We start from the raw sequence: 16,178 nt of genomic DNA, 5'->3' as shown, positions 1-16,178 counted from the left end.
GACTCATAATGGAGACATTGTATCTGCATATAGATTAAATGATAGGGAAAATGTTTGGGACTTTTTTCTCTTTAAGGAAGAAGCTGTAAGTTGCTCACTAAATCCCATGTTTTCTACTTAGGAAGAAAAAGAAAGTGTCTTGTCAGCTTCAGTGGAAGTTGGATGACATCTGAAAGTGTTTTCATATGGATAAGTGGTTGTATTTCCTTAAACAGAGCTTTAAATATTTAACAATAATCATTCAATGCTAAGGAAACATCAGTTCATTTCTGTTGGAATAGATTTCTTCAACAAGCAAGTAATCCATTCTCCACAGACAGAGATTTAAGTTAGATTTTGAGAGTGAAACAAGTGGTAGTAACATGAACTATTTACAGAATGTGTACTCAAGTGAGTGTGAATGCAATAGTATTGGATACAGTGAGTTCCCAAATTATTATCTTGTATCACCAAAACAGCCATCTCATCTCTGGTGCCTAGCATTAACAAGAAGCAATTTAATGTCAGGCTCTTTTTGTGGTCAAGCATTGGAACAGGCTGCCCAGGGAAGTGGTGGAGTCACCATCACTGGAGGAGTTCAAAAAATGTGTAGATGTGGCACTTCGGGACATGGTTTAGTGGGCATGGTGGTGTTGAGTTGACGGTTGGACCTGATGACCTTAGAAGTCTTTTCCAGCCTTAATGATTCTATGATTCTATGATTCCTTCACATTCACAAGTGAGGGACAACAGCCAAGAACCGAGACAGCGTGAGCAGTTGCTTGTGAGCAGGAAGTCTCACCAACAGCAGAGCAAGCTCATGTTTGGCTCCTTGGTTAAATGATATCTGAAGGAGAATCAGTGAGGAGGATGTGCAGAGAGAAAGCAGGTGGTTAATATGGCAATTGGTGTAGAAAGAGGGGATGCTGCTGGAGACTGTGCGTGAAGCTGCCAAACTAAGGTACAACAGTGGTGGAGACACATGGCAAATCATGGTTCCCTGCCTGATGCGACCACCTCTGATGCACAAGAGCCTTCAGACCAGACTGATGTACAGTGGTAGGACAACTGCATCCATTTTGTGGTCTACAGGTTCCTGTCGTCCACAGTGCTCCTTCCTTTGTTAGGAACCGGGTATGGCAGTGACCGCCCTGCAGCAACTGTGGAGTTGCTGAGCAGGAAGGAGACCAGACAAGGAAGCAAAGAGGAAGGGGCATGGTAACTTAACAGGATCTTTGTGAAAACTCTGCAGGGGCAAGAATGCAAGTCCTACACTGCACAGAAGGAGAGATGCCCTGAGACAACACTTGAGCAGAGCGAAGATAAGGTCTGCTTTGACATTGGGGGCAGAAGTTTGTGACTTCCAGAGACAGTAATATTTGTTCTCCACCTGCAGACATTTGGTTGGAGAATAGGTACAAAGCCGCATACAGAAGATGAAAACAAGCATCTGAGCTGGCCGTGCATGATCAACAGATTCACACTAGTGCCGCCATCAGAACACACCAGGTAATGGAGATGTGGTACTCCCTTCTGCACACAATGGAGGCACTTCTCTGCAAATCAGGCCTGTTGGTTCCAGGGGCTTGCTGTTTGTCTGCAACCAGGGACATCATGGAGAGAGTGCTGTGGCTCTTCCAACCCTCAGGTTACTAACTTTTATTGTTCATCTGTGGGTGCACCAATGATTCTGCTGAGGAAGACCTTGGATGAATCCAGTATGACTCTGGGGGATAGGTTGAAAGGAGCAGGAGTCCAGGTGCATGGCAAAGAAGGAGGTTTTCATAGTTTCCTAGGGAAAGTGAGGAAACTGAACCGCCTGTACACAGATGAATGTAGCCTGGGAAACACGTGGGAGGAACTGGAAGTCCATGTGCAGACACAGACCTGACACTAGCAGGATTATACAGATGTGGTGGGATAGTCTGTATGGCTAGAATGTTTCCACGGATGCAGAATCTTAGGAAAAGACAGACAGGGAAGTCAAGGTGATGGGGGTGCTCTCTACAGAAAGGAATGGTTTAAATACATGGAGATCTGCTATGGAATAAGAAAAGGATTGCTCAAGATGTTTAGGAGGAAGACAGTAAGGGACATACCATGGTGGGCATCTGCTTCAGACCCCAGGGGATATGCTCTGCTGGAGCTGTAACTCACAGATGAAGAACAAGTTGTGAGTCAATGACAGCTTTTCTTACACTGACTGTTAGATGCAGGTTCCAGATCCTGAAAGAAGTCAAGCTGTAAAACTTGAGCTTCAGGAAAGCAGATTTTCTTTTCATCAGGGGTCTGATGGACAGGATCCCATGCAAGGCTGCCCTGAGGGAGCCCAGGAGAGACAGTTGTTCTTCAGGGGCAATCTCCTGATAGCACAAGAACGGTCAGTTTTGATTGCAGAAAGTAGACTGAGCCTAAATACAAACAAGAAGTATTTGGAAAGTGAAAGTGAGGAGAGGCTATCCAGGAGAATCACCTGGACATGCAAGGATGGAATTAGGAAAAACAAAGACTAGCTGCAGTCAAAGCTGGACATGGATATCAAATGCAACACGAAGGCTACCTACAGTTATATCAGCAGCAAAATGATCAAGGAAAATGCTGACTTGCTGAATGGGTCAGGTAGCATAATGACAAAGGACAGAAAAGATTGAGAGATATTTTGCCTCGATCTTTCCTTGCCTCACAGACTTTCGTAACTATTAGCGAAGTTCAGGGGACAAAGATACTACTCATGATAGAGGAGGATTCAGTCAGGGACTAGTTACTTAGATTGAACATAAGAACAAGTCCATAGGACCAGATAGGATGATGGCATCAATATAATTATGGGACTATACTCTGTTATCTCTCAAAGGTTGTGTAGATGAGAGAAAATCCCTGATGCCTGGAAAAAGATTTGTTTCTGGGAGCTCCAACAAGCTGGTTGTGCTCCTCACGGCACAGCACTTCCAAGAATGGGGAGGAGATTGCAAAGTAGAGAGTAAATTAAGTGTACAGACTGAAGACAAGTGGTGGTCTTTCATAGCATCAATCCTTGTAAAGCTTTTAGTCTTTGAGTTATTTGTAACATCAAATTCCATATTTTAGTTTCCAAAGCAATTTTTTTTACGTCTACCATTAATGTTAATGTGGATTTTACATTTCACTCAGGCACTTATTCTGCTGACACTTCCCTCTGCTGGAAGCACTCAAGACATTTAGGCTCCCACTCTTCAAATCATGACCTAGGTGGTTTCAAGGTTGCCATAGCTACGCAAGATTTTGTGCATTCCTTCTGAAGGAGTAAAGAGATGAGCCAGCTGATCCATATAGCTGAAGATCCATGTCCCATAGCTTTTCCCCTGTTGTTAATGCAGCAGAATAAGTGTTACATTTTGATGATATATAGTGGTTATGGAACATTGACACCATGTTGTGTGCCTTACTTTGCTGTTGCTGACATTGGTTCTACTGCATTCTAGGCCTTCCAAGACCACAGAGGTTATATGAGATGGGATTTGTCTGATCATATTTACTTTACCATGAAATTTGTTTTCATAAAATCGTTTAGGACTCTGTGACTCTGCCTGAACAAAATTAGAAGCTTGTGCTGGTTGTGGCTGGGATAGAGTTGATTTTCTTCATAGTAGCTAGGCTGTGTTTTGGAGTTGTGCTGAAAACAGTGTTGATAATACAGGGAGGTTTTCGTTATTGCTGAGCAGTGCTTACACAGAGCCAAGGCCTTTTCTGCTTCTCACCCCACCCCACTAGTGAGTAGGCTGGGGGTGCACAAGGAGTTGGGAGGGGACACAGGAGAGCTGACCCCATCTGACCAAAGGGGTATCCCATACCATATGACATCATGCTCAGCATACAAAGTTGGGAGAAGAGGAAGGAAGGGAGGACGTTAGGAGTGATGGTGTTTGTCTTCCCGAGTGACCATTATGTGCGATGCAGCCCTGCTTCCCTGGAGATGGCTGAACCCCTGCCTGCCCATGGGGAGTGGTGAATGAATTCCTTGTTTTGCTTTGCTTGTGTGCGCGGCTTTTGCTTTACCTGTTAAACTGTCTTTATCTCAACCCATGAGTTTCCTCACTTTCCTCTTCTGATTCTCTCCCCCACCTCACTGAGGGGGAGGGAGTAAGCGGCTGGGTGGTGCTTAGTTGCCAGCTGGGGTTAAACCACGACAAAGCTGTATTGGGAGCCTTGTGGAAGACACTGTATTTGAGGAGTTAATGATTTTGAGCAGGTTAGTTCTGCTGTATTGGGCCTTTTTAGGGCATGAGAAGCCTGCACGTTAGCGTGCATGGCTGTTGCATGGAAACCTGCTGGAGTGCCCCGCGCTGGGCTGTGCTGCGCTGCACATAGGTGGGTGTTGTGACAGAGATAACAGTCCAACCAGTCAGCAAATTTTCTCTTAGCTGAACAGATATATGAATATATATAAAAATATAATATATATAAAATATATTATATAAAGTAATATAAAGATATTTTAAATTACAGACTGAGAAAGGTGAACTGTATGTGGGTCTAGGGATGAAATGTAGTGATCCTGACGAGGAGACCACTGTACTTTGAGGTATGAGCGATCCAGATAACAGTTAGCCCAAGTGGGACCAGGTCTGTGTTGTGCTTACACTATGCTGCACACACAGCGTGACTTTCAGGCTGTGCTGTGTTGCTCAAATCCCTTGGACCCAGGATAAACTCAGCCAGCCCATTGCAATAGAGGAGGCTGCAGGCAGCTCCCACTCGGCACCTGCAACCATGCCACATCTGTCTTGCCTTTATCTAAAAGTGCAACAAGAAGTTATCAAGCAAGCATCCTTTATGAACAGAGTTGTTTTCCCATAAGAAAATTAATACAATAGTTCAAAGGACCAAAAAGGGGGAACTTCTCCCCACAGAAGGCACCTGCATGGTGTGCTGTGGGAAAATCCATTTGGGGTCCATCCGCTGCTGCATGAGTGCAGGGTGGCCAGCATCTGAAGGGACAGAAGGTTTGCTTGCTATCTGTATTCCTCTTTTTATTCTGTCTTATTAAAACTGCTATTTTATTAAGCCATTTGTTGTTGGGCCGTTCTTATTGAGATCCAGAAATAACCCTGCATTGTCTCTCTCTCACCTCACCTCCTTCCCCGGTGCAGAACAGGAGCCTACTTAAAAAAATGCAGGTTTCTGCCTGATCAAGCATGGAATTGGTTTCTATCTTTACTGTTTTCCACTGATTGCTCCACAAACGTAGCTCTGTTAAAAAAACTCAAGACAGAGATTCAGTTCTGCTTAGTCTCCCATTACTCAAAACCATCAAATCTAGGGAACGACATCAAAATTTTGCATTAAACATTTTCAGAAATATAGGTGATCAGTGTGAAAAAATCACACTCACTTTCCTGCAAATAGAAGAGGAAGGATCTCTATACACCTTTAAAGGTGAACTAAGTTGGCACACGTTTCAGTTAGAACTGGGCTGGTGGCACCGCTCCTTTACCACAGGTATTGAACTTCTCAGATATGAGGAGTTGACTGATGCCCCAGATATTGACTCCTCCTCAGCTATCTCCTCGTCAGTCTTTAACATATGGATCAAAAAGACCTGATAAACAGTTAATGAAGGTTGCTTTGGCTAACCCAGCTCGATACAATTGAAACACACTGAGTAAAGTTAACTCCCTGCTCCAAAACCAGCTTAATTACATATAGAGTAACTTCTTACACAGGGTTTATGGTGGGAAGTATTCACGGGAATGTGGGTTTATTTTTGTTTCTGCCAGCTCAGACTCATATAGAGGTTACAGACCTGTATTCTCACACACTTATCCCAGCTAAGGTTAACCATTTAATCAAGCCACCAGGAGCACCATGGCTTCAGGTTTCTTCTGCAGGCGGTGCAGTAAAAATATATCTCCAGAGGGTGTTAACTTACCAAAGACCTGAACTGCCTTTTTCGATATATTTCTCCCTATAGCAGGAATCAAGGTTATATAGGCTTCTCATTTATATGCACTAAGTGTAAAGATAAACTTTTAAAGATAAATTGTTTAAAAATGGGGGAGGGGTGTGTGAATCTGATCACCTCGAGCAGATCCCACTACATAAGGTATGTAGGATTAAAATTCCAGACTTCTCAGAAATCAGCATCATCCTTCCTCTCCAGCCTTTTTAGGAGCAATCCTGTCAATTGTCTTTCATGCACAGGTCATGCTGAGTCTTTCTCCCAGAGTGTTTCATCCCTTCAGAAATACCTTGTCACAGTTACCTGCTGCCCATGTGTAGCATCCCATAATGGTGCTTGTGATAAATTGCTAAACAACTAGTTACACGAAGAATATTTTTAGGAATGTCTGTCTTCCCAGTGTCATTTCAGTGTCTTTTATTTCAGTAGTTATTCCCCTATGTCAGAATACAAAATTAGAATTTTGGAACATTATATATTTCTACACCTACTGGAAGTTTAAAACATAAAAATAATTAATAAAAATAAACAGTAAATAGGTTTAGTTATAAAAAGCTGCATATGCCCATTTTTGTGAATCTTTTTAAGAACAAGGAAGTGTGTTAGCAACTTGAGATCTAGGACACTGCTGCTTTTGTGCTGGATTATCTCAGCCTCCTGGTTTAGAGCTCTGTTCTAGTATTAAGCAGTTTCATCATCTCTGTTGAAATCAACAATGAAATATATACCTTTTTCTTTGTTACCTTCAAATTCAAAAGCAGAGATTAATTTTGATCATGTTCCAGCAGCACTCATGAAACATATGCATCACAGCTTACCCAGATTTCTTCATCATTCACTCCTCTTCAAGCAGCCCGTTCAAGAGACTGATGGCGGAGCGGTGCTGTTAAGTTTATCTCCATTTGGCTGCCTGCCTGGTTGGCTAGGAAGGAACTAGGAGCCTCAGATTCCCTCACCGCTCCTCAAAAGTGTGATCTCTTAGACCTCTCTGCCTCCAGTCCTGACATTTGGGCTGCTTCAGGAGGGGGCACCAGCACCACCCATGGGACTGAGGTAGCAGACGTGTGAACTGCCCCGTAATCAGGGTTAAATTCCCCTTTTTCTACTAAGTTTTGGGATTTGAGGTTTGCTCTCCAAATAGCAACTAAACTAAAGGTTTAATCATTAAAAGACTTTTTAAAAAAGGATTGGCTTTTTACTCGCTCTTCTGGGTCTTATTATAAAATGTGGTTTTTAGAGGGTGGAAAATAGCTTTGGCTAAATGCTAAATTTCATTTAGGATATGATACTCAGTGCTCTGCTGAAAATTTTTTTTTTTCTGATTCCTGCCTAATAGCCTGGCTCAGACTGCCAAATCAATTCTATTTCTTCTATTACTGCTAGGAATGTGTGACTAGAAGAGCAAACAAAAAGCAATGACTTAAATAGATTGACACTGGAAGAAGTTTTTCAGTCCTCAGACTGGCTGCTAAGACCTTATGCTGTGTCAATAATATCCATCAGTAAGGTTCAAATGAAAGAAAACCATTTCCATTTTCTGTCTCTGATACTGTTCTTCCTAGCATTTTATTTAAGATCACCCTGCCTTCTTTCAGAGGGAAGTTCAACGAAAGATTGAGACTCTGTAACCTGGCTTTGTCTTCATCCCAAGAAAAAGAGGGTCAATATGAAATAAAAACTGCCAGATAAAAGAAGCACTTTTTCTAGATAAAGAGAAAATGAATAAAGAACACAGTTAACACACACACCCCCTTCCAGAAAAGAAGCTTTCCTCACTTCTTTTAATTATAAATACTTAACCTGTTTTCTTTTCTTTTCCCTTTCCCCTCCCAATATTTAATGAAAGGTTTAAATAATGTGCACTGGTAGCTGTTACAGTGAAATTTTCCACCAGTGCTTTAACATGATATCCTAAACTAAACTTCACATTTTAATATTGTAACAATGAGTAAAGATGTTATTAATTTCTTATCTCAAAAATCTCTTTTATCAACACCAGAAGAATAAAAGAATTCCTCAAATCCTCTGAGTAGGCATGCAAAAAAGATCACAAATGAATGTTTTCAGTAGTACTTAACACTATAAATAACCTATTGCAGTATCTATGGATATGCAAGGAAAACGAAGTTTTTAAGGTGAGCTCACAGAATAGAACTTGGTTCAACAAGGGCTACAAAATGTATCTTTTGCCCTGTCATGTGTTACCAAAATTTGATACTGATTTTAAATAAAGCTTCAGTAAGATTAAGTGTGATATATGAAGTATCAGTGAAAAAAATCTAGCATCAGACAAGCCTTGACGAGGAACTGTTGCATGTAAATTAATGGCATAATTAGCTAAATGATCAAACCCTGAGATCTCAGACCCAGAACTCTTTATGAGAAATTAATGTTTTCTACGTCACTAAGAAATTAGATTGACCTTGTCTCAAGCTTTTATAATTTCATATTATTTCAGTCCATAATTAATGGGAGAAAAAATATTAATGAGAATCATGTTTGTGACTAATATCAGTATGGCTGTGTAAAATTTCACTTATAATCTATAAGCGCTGGGAATAATAAAGTATTAAAAGTGAATATTTTACAATACAACAAGATGGAGAGCTACACATCTGTGCCAGCTCAGAAGCTTTAAAAACATTTTTTTTTCCTAATAAATGTCACATTGATATTTCATGGTTCCTATGGAGTATATGGTTTATGGAGAGCAGCTTAAGTGAATTTGTATTGCCATGGTACCCATCACAGGACCAACACAGTGCAACACAGAGCTTAATCTCCTTTGCTGGAACTGCACAGGAGAAGACTTTTAGGCAGCTTTAATGGTAGCTTAGTTCTAAAGCTACACAAATCAGTGGGATTTAATGACACTTCTAGAACCATGAGAATGGAGTTTTATACTATCAGAACTTTAAACCACAAATAATTCTCCCATGTAGTGGCCTGGTTTACTTTTATACATTTTGCTCTCCCCTTGTCCACAGCAATCAGGTTGGTCAAGCATGATTTACCTTTGGTAAATCCATGCTGCCAGTTCTCTGTCACCTTCTCTACCACATGCCCAAGAATGACTTCCAAGAGGATTTCATCTATGATTTTCTGAGTGACAGCTGAGACTTCCAGGCCCGCAGTTTTCTGGAGTGTTTTTGTGAGGATGGCTACAACTTTTGCATTTCTCCAGCCACTGGGGTCCTCCCCCAATCTTCCCAACACTTAAAAGATGGTAAAGAGTAGCATCACCAGAGCATTGCCAGTTCTCTCAGCACCTTCAGGTGCAGCCCATCAGGTTCCATGGACCTGAATGGGTCAGGTTCTCTCACATATTCCCTGGCTCAGTCCTTACACTCTTCTTCTCCTCCTTAAACCAATCCTTCAAGCACAGAGGCCTGAGAGACTGAAGCAGTGAAGACTAAGGATAAGAAGGCCTTATCTATGTCTGTTGTCAATAAACTACCCCATTCAGCAAAGGACTCACATTTTCCTTGTTCATTCCTTACGGTCTGAAGTAGGAATTTACCCATCATATGACAGTAAGATTTGTATACATTGTCTAAATGAACACGTGGCATGTGTCCAACAATGAATGCAGAAAAATAGACACTGTGATGCAAACCAACTCATACACCAGTAGACCCCAAAAGTGTCTGTTTCTTTCCATTTCCTTTAAAACTCCATCTCACCCCATTCCCTCAGGTGACTAATTGGTGACTTGAATTTTGCTATTCACCCTCCTAAAAAAAATGGTGGTCAAGGAGGCACAGAAGCAGTAAACATAGCAGACAGCCATCTGAAAATAAGCTGAGACTAAGGAGAAAATTAGAACTCCAGTAAGAAAGTGTCACAGTGAACAAGCTTATGAACTGCTTTAAAGCCCTGTATATGCCCTGCAATAGAACTGGAAGCTGAAGTGTCCCCTTTTTCAACACATTCAGCCTGGCTAGTATCTCACAGGGCTCCATTCCCAGAAAGACCCATCTGTTACCGACCCCCCTTTTTGCTTAATCTTTTTAATTCTAAATCTGCTGAATAGTTCCCCTTTTGGCTTGTGCTGCTTCCCCCTTCATTCTGTTGCTCATGGCAGCTTCCCATGCGCTGACAGACGTATGTCTTCTCCTGACTGATTCAATTACTGTTGCCTCTTGGTACCTCGTGGGAGAGATAGGTTACGCCTCATAGTAAAGAACAATTTACAAGTATGTTTTTTAAACGCAACACCATTTCTAGGGAAGTAACTGGGGTAATTTGAAGGAAATAATATCTCCCCTGGTCTGATGCTAGTTAGCCTATCCCTTATGTGATTTTCTTTATAGTTAAAAGATGAAGTGCAGTGGTTTATAAAGAACATAAGGCCCCAGATCATCTCTGCTCTACTGCAAGTTAAAGGAACCTCAGCCTGTAAAACTACTTGGCAGTAATGAAGCTACGTGACGTATGCTAGCTTCAGTTTGGCCTAGCAAACTGTAGGCTCACCACAAAGAAAAGAGTTCTTTACAAATGAGATCAGGAAGCCCTCAAAGACCAAACACTGATTCTTCAGCTTTGTCACTACTGTCATGCATAGAAGCAGCCTCATAATCCAGTTGGAAATGAAAGGCAGGAAGATGCAATACATAATAATTCACAGAATAAGCCTTCTTGCCATCCTTTTGCTATTACGAGAAGAGTTTCTTGTTGTATACCATCTGCCAGCTGTACAAACAAATATAATTGCAGATATTGCAGATACAATCCAATGATGGCAACAAAACCTAGAGCAGAAGAGTCATGTCAATAAACATGTAAAACTTTATAATAGATTGGTTTAGGCTCTTTCCTCAGAAATTATACATAATAAAGCATATGACTTTTCCACTCATCCAAATAGTTTCATTTCATTTCTGTCCTTTCCAAGTTGTTTGTTTATATTTATATTGTAAGTTATTAAATAATTCCAAGGGAAGTTAATCTGATGCTTCATTTAACTCATAAAACTAATCCATATAAATGGGGATGAGACTCCATTCACTCATAGAAGTTAACACCTACACTGAAAAGTGAAATGAAAACAATAATCTTATTAGTATTTCTTTACAGATGATTCAATATGCGGTGCATTTCCCATCAACTTTTATTACGCTCTAAAGTGTTCTGAGAACACTATGTCTAGCAGATATTTTTTAAGTAGGCAGCAGTTCTTTACTACATCCTCAAATTTCCATTGGGATTCCTTTTTGAATTGGGGGAGTATACACACCTAATGCCTTCTTCAGAACACTTTGGTTTCTTTTTGCTAGAGTCAAATCAAGTCATTGCAGTGATCAAGGTATTAAATACTTGGAAACAAATTTATTTCACGCATCCTTTTATTTTAATAGACTTGCACCAACTGAAGGCAACAATAAATTTGCATTTTTCTTTTCCTCCAGGTTTCTAACTATTTTGATGTATACTGTTGTCATTTCTCTGGTAGTTAAAAATCCTCTTTCAGGCTCTTCCATGATGAAGTCGCTGCTAATGTAAATTTATAAAAGATATGTGCTTCTTCAGCCTCCGGCATGATCTGCTGGCATTGGGGAAGAGTTTTCACTGTATAGATCCAGGCATCTGCAAGATGCATACAACGGGAACAGCCTACATAGGAGTTTTGCATTGACAGTTGGAAGAAATAGGATCCTCCAGAAAGAAATTCAGAGGTTATATGAGTCTCTTGTATATCATAGAAACAGAGACATTAATGAGAGGTGCAAGGTTATCTAGCAGTTGCGTAGTTTTGGACTCCCCTTCTTATCTGTCCATTTTTCATGGTTCATGGTATAGCCTTGCACTGAAAAGTTATTGCTTATGGCAGGATTCAGAGCTTGTTTTCTGCTTACAGTGTAGTAGCAAGGAAAAAAACCCGATGTGCTCTAAGTGTAGGGAACTAATGAAAGTTTTAAGTCTTATGCTGCCTGAGTCAGGAACCGATACGCAGCGGTTCAAAGCTGTGATCCTAAGGTTTTTGTTGGTGTATACAGGACTAATCTCTGGCTTCAGGGGTCCTTAAGCAGAGCAAAGTGCTGAGAGGAAAGTCTCTGATAAATCAGGATAATGTAGTTTTAAGTTCTGGTATCTCATTACCTGTCATGGCTCTTAGAATTCAAACCAGGCCTGGGGAGCTGAAAGATATCAGCTCTCAAAACTAATCCTGTTTTCTTGTCTTCATTCTATATCAGTAAGTGTTGCCTTCTGCTGCTGTTATTACAGTAAGTAAATTAAATAGGTTTTTCCTTCCTGCCACTCATAAGTGGAGGCTTGGGGTGTGGACTGGAAGGTGCACTGACTCCCAGTCTTTGGTGGAAACTATGGAGAAGAGAAAAGTATGTGCATACCACAGAGTACTTTCTGTAGGAGCACATTAACAAGATATCTGGGGTGCAGTGGAGCTTTGCAGTTTATTTCTGCATCTGTGCCTCTGAAATTCTTTGGCCAAGTTGCTTTCAGCCCAAAAGCTATGTATTCCATTTTTGTCACCTCTGTCAGTATTGTTTGCTTTGTTCAATCACTCATCTTAGGAGGTCTTCTGCCACCAAGATGAATAGTGTGTTGATTCATTGTCCTGTCTTTGGTACACATGGAGGAGGTACTCAAAAATGTCAGCTTGATTTTCTTCTGCCATCTTTCTATTGTTGTTTTTTTCCCTTTCTTCATAGTGACATGGTAGTCAGTTCTGCTATTTTCGTTCAATTACAGTCACAGATTTCTACATTCCTACTGTAACTGTTAATTAACATTGAACAGATGACTACTGAATAGATTAAAAGGGTCTATTTAAAGTTCTACTGACTTCTCTGTTCCTCTCTCACTTTTTCCTTAGAATTGTGAAAAAATCCTCATCTCCATATAAACCCATATGGCTGGCTAAAATCAATGTCAAACTGATTTAATTCACAATCCTAGTAAGATCTCTAATTAGAATAAAGAATGTTAGCATTCTTTAGTACCTGAGGTTTATCATATAAAAATAATGCATCCTCAGAAGCTAAACACTATTACTTTAAAATAGTAATAGTAAGGCATACATTCTTACAAACATTGAGACTTTGGAAACAAGAAACAAACCCAAAACCTCTTTCTGTCCAGAATGAGTTTCAGGGGCAGCAGCTGTATAATCTTCCCCTACTGCCTGCAAATGCGATTACATCTGAGTCAGAAGGACCATGCTTCAAGGAAGTAAGATACTTTAAGCTCTCTGCTGAAAACTACAACTAAAGTGCAAAATATTAGAAACAATGAGGTAAAACCACATACAACTTACGAATGTGCTCAGAATAACAACTGCCTCCTGACTGCCCCTTACCCTGAATTTGAGAATAGCCACAGTTTTCTTAAAGCGCACTGGATTTTTGCAGAATTTTCTCTCATGCTTTTACCACTGGAGGTTTTAGATACAATGTCATGAATGACTGGTTTTCTGAATCTGAACTTTGACATTTCTGATGTCAATGTACTTTCAATCAACCTTGCAGAGTTGGAGAGCTGTGTCACCACTAAATATAATCGCAGAACTACACAATATGACAAATTGTTCCATGTGCACTATGACCATAACACTACAAATTTTCTTTAGGAATGAAATATAGACAAAATGTAATCTAGAGTCTTTGATAACTGATCCTCTAAAAGAAGCACCTAAAGGGGAAAAAAGTGATCTCATTTTATTTTTTTTTTTACAAAAGAAATGATGGGTACCTTGTTGCATACTTAATTTTAGGTACTTCAAATTGCTTAAGTCAACCCTTCTTGCTTAGGGAACTGCTGAGGAAACAGGCTAGAGGATTAAGTCCTAGCCCTCATAAGCTTGAAAGAAAGATCTGCCTTCCTCCTAGGATTTCCGGGCGGCAGTAAAGCATGTCTCAGCTACTTTAGATGGCTGCAACTCAGATAGTCTAGTAGATGAAAGAGGAAGGCACTTCATCAGGCTGACATGAAAAAATTATTTTAGAATAAAATTATTCACACTGTCACACAGTCATTTATTTATCATTGACTATAAAGATATCCTTGAATAATTTATTCATATGTAAATGACTGCACTGTAGATGTATCTATTTGGAAAGATGGACCTGATCCAGACTCTCAGCTGGACTTTCATGTCCAAAATGGGAGGAATACTGATCGGCTGGGTAGCAGAAGAATTTAGTTCAAGTCTCAAGTTTTTAGTTCAAGTTAGTTTTTACTTGCTTATGTAAAAGAAAATACTATAGAAAAAGAGACTGAAAAAATCTCATTGCACAAAAGTAACTACTTGCCTGATAGCTAACTAGGACCCTTGTGAATCACAAGGAACAACACCTGTGAAGGAGAAGGAAGTAAGCTTAAGTTTTTAGTTCAAATCAGGCATTGCAGGGGGAAAGGGCAGATGTTTCACAAGCAAATCTTCAGTACTGTCATCCAGGACTGATGGATGCTGATAATACACTTTGTCGTCTCAAAAATCACAGACCCTACTCTGTGTGCAAGGTAACATTCAGAAGTGGTGCAGTGAGAGCTCTGAAGCAACACCTGAGTCAGACTCAAGAGCTGGGCTTCTGCTCTGTATAAGGTATCCAGATATATTTCTGCACAGTGGCAGATGTTCATATGACCTGAGGGGGGAAATTTTTTACTTAAACAGAAATGCCATATTATATGTCACAAGGTATCATTCTTAGGCTCCAGCTGCCTTTCCAGAGGGGAAAAATATCCTCCATAGGTCCTGCACCAGATCTATCAACTTAATGGAGATATCTCAGCCTAGGTCAACTCTATAAAGAAAATCTGAGAGGCTTGGGGTTTTTCAGCCTGGAGAAGAGAAGGCTCCAGGGACACCTTCTTGCAGCCTTCCAGTACTTAAAGGGGGCTTAGAAGAAAGATGGGGACAGACTTTTTAGCAGGGCCTTTGAGACAGGACAAAGTGTAATGGTTTTAAACTAAAAGAGGATAAATTGAGACCCGATCTAAGGAAGCAATTTTTGACAATGAGGGTGGTGAAACACTGGCAGATTGCCCAGAGAGGTGGTAGATGCCCCATCCCTGGAGACATTCCAGGTCAGGTTGGACGGGGCTCTGAGCAACCTGATCTAGGTGAAGATGTCCCTGCTCACTGCAGGGGGTTGGACTAGATGGCCTTTAAAGGTCCCTCCCATCCAAACTATTCTATGATTCTATGATAATATGATTCTATGATTAACTCAAATGTCATTAGACATTTTTTTCCTGTGTTCTACTCTATGACTTGAGTTTGGGGAACTGAATCAAACCCTAAGGGTAACATCTGTTAAAACACATAATTTTCCACAGGTAGGTGCCAGCATCCATAGCAGGTGTTTAAGTCTCCATTATAGTCAATGCAGATCAAGTCAGTGGAGCCTCGGCAGTGATTCAACTTAAAATACTCGACTTAATGATTGTCCAGTTTAGGTGCTTTTGATCTTAGTGGTTAGCAGCCCAAATGAGGGCACCTAATAAGTGGCTGCAGTTTGGATAAAAGAGAGGAGGTCAGAAGCTGATAGAAGGAGACTTTACCTTGTTACTCATCTCTGCTGCTTCTAGAAAACAACATTGAGCAAGAGTGATTTTTAAAAGTCCCTACTGTCAGGGGTTAGATAAGCCAGGAAGTCTATGATGTAGTGGTGGAAGTGAGTTTTAGCAGCTTTCTCAGGTTGTACGAAGAAAAGAGTTGGACTAGATTAGGTGCTGCTATCTACATTATTTCCTTGGTCTGACCTCCAAAAGTTGCCCTTCTCTAAACAAATCTGAAGAATCTTTTCATGTGTGTGTGTCCTCTTTTAGCAATCTCTCTAAGTTACTCTTGAGACTAGATAGTGTCATTCCTAATTATTCTCACATCATCTTGAACAATACTGAAAGGAATCATTTGTGTATCTTTTTTTCTTTTTTTTTTCCTGATGAAAACATTGTATGTAATCACACAGTCTTTGTGTATGTCTGTATATCCCTCTGGCACCTTTTGAACCTGCTCTCTAATTTCAATCAAGACTAGAGCTCACACAGAACATCCCCTAAAAACAGTAAACTGGGTAAAAGAAATATTAGAATTGAAAATTCATAAGTTTGCTCCCAATAATTTTTGATCCTGTTTGTAAAATACAGTATTGAATATCAAATATGGTACCTTGTCCTACTTCCAAAATTCTCTGTGAGAAAGACTTTTAGATACAGGCATAGATAGCAGAAAAGATTAGCATCATTTCATTTAAAGGTCAATTGACTAAGAGACATGAACCCATAGTAAATTGTT

The sequence above is a fragment of the Phaethon aethereus genome (genome assembly GCF_964289735.1).
Source record: "Phaethon aethereus genome assembly, chromosome: 3".
NCBI lineage: Eukaryota > Metazoa > Chordata > Aves > Phaethontiformes > Phaethontidae > Phaethon > Phaethon aethereus.
The sequence above is the reverse complement of the archived record's forward strand: the minus strand, read 5'-3'. Positions refer to the sequence as shown.